At 37.4% G+C, this 1,739-nt stretch overlaps 1 pseudogene; it reads left to right on the plus strand.

Annotated features, from left to right (window-relative positions):
• Positions 1 to 779: 779 nt before the first annotated feature.
• On the plus strand, positions 780 to 1,106 carry LOC102870660 (annotated as a pseudogene).
• The last annotated feature ends 633 nt before the right edge of the window (positions 1,107 to 1,739 follow it).

Below are 1,739 nucleotides of genomic sequence, written 5' to 3' on the forward strand. Positions count from 1 at the left end.
AACTCCCATTGCTCCAGTTTCTGTATCAGTCCATCTCATCCAAGGCTCTTCCTCTTCTGCACTGTCCTTCCACCCTCTCAAGCATGATGTTCCTCTCTAAGGACAGGTCTCTCCTGGCCATGTGCCTAAAGTATGTGAGGCAGAACTTCAAAATCCTAGCCTTTAAGAATTTGATGCTTGGTTTCACCCTCTCCAAAGCAGACCTCCTTGTTTTCTTGGTGGTCCATGGTATGTTCAAGACTTTTTTCCAGCATCACAACTCAAAGGCATGAATTCTTGTGTCATCCTTAGTCATTGTCCAGCTCTCTGAAGCATAACAAGCAACTGTGAAGACAATGGCTCCGTAGTCTCTAGACCAATGCTTTTCAGCATTGGACACAACCTCAAAATATAAAAATATTAACGTAAAGTAACAATGTTTGAAGTTTATAAAAATTAAAATACTGGTTATTCATAGTTTCTAATGTAGATAATTGGCTGATTTCTACGACTTTGAGGTTTTAAAGCAAAATTAATGAATCTATGTGTTATTAGCTAAATTTCAAATTTCTGTTTTAATTTTTATTTTTAAGTTTAAATATAGCTACATCATTTCTAAGCTTTTCTCCTATAATAAAATTCCTGGAAACTTTTCTTCTTCTTTCAAAAAACGTAGTAGAATAGTTCCCAGTGAAAGGCTTGTTTTTAGGGCTTTTGAGTTGATTTTGACTAATAGTGACTCCATACACCCTCAGGATAGTTAGTCAACTGTGGTTTAAAAATTGTGTCCGACATCCAAGATGTTGAAGCGAGGACGTGGTGGGCCCTCTGGTGCAAAATTCCAGATTTCCCTGGGTCTTCTGGTGGGAGGAGTAATCAACTTTGCTGATAATACAGGAGCCAAAAATCTATATATTATTTCTGTGAAGGAGATTAAGAAGAGACGATTTAACAGGCTTTCTGCTGGTGGTGTGGGTGACATGGTGGTGGCCTTCCAGCAGTGGAAATACAACAATGAAAGTCATACTGGAGAAAAGATGGGGTGTTCTGCCATCACTGGACCAGTTGCAAAGGAGTGTGCAGACTTGTGGTCCAGGATTGCATCCAATGCTGGTAGCATCACATGATTCTCCAATGTATTTGTGTAAGAAAAAAAAAGAAATTAAAAGCTCACTCAATTAAATAATCATTTGCTACCAAAAAAAAAGAAGAAGAAGAAACATAATCTCTGTGCCAAATGAAAGGAGACCACAGAGTCAGAGACCCCACTCTCTCTCTGGCTTTTCATCATGACAGGACCATATTTATCTGTTTTACAGATCAGCTTCCTATGTAGTGGTTCTTTTGGGAAAAGGTGTGGAGAGTGAATAAGATAGGTTCTACTGCTAAAACAAATCTGAAAATGATTGCTATAATTTCATGTCGTTTTAGAGAGAGTCACTCAAGTCATTCATTTTTCTCCTTTTAACATCTTTTGGCATTTCAGCCTAAACATTTTCATAGAGACTTGCCTGATGACTGGAATCAATCTATAAAATAAAGGGAGGCTAATAGAAAACAAAAGGGATTTAGACATGTCAATGATTTAAGAAGGAACTGAGACAAAGTAGAAGAGGATTAAGAAATTAGAAAACCTAGCAAATTAAGCAGTAGAAAAACAGAAAAGGAACACAGGAGTTCAAAATATGGAGAGGGAGGTGAAACTATAAAACTGTGTTTTCACTTTAGGCTTTAGTTCAGATATTTAAAGTAGGAAGTGC

The sequence above is a fragment of the Elephantulus edwardii genome, unplaced genomic scaffold (genome assembly GCF_000299155.1).
Source record: "Elephantulus edwardii isolate Elephantulus edwardi_28Jun2011 unplaced genomic scaffold, EleEdw1.0 scaffold00052, whole genome shotgun sequence".
Taxonomy (NCBI): Eukaryota; Metazoa; Chordata; class Mammalia; order Macroscelidea; family Macroscelididae; genus Elephantulus; species Elephantulus edwardii.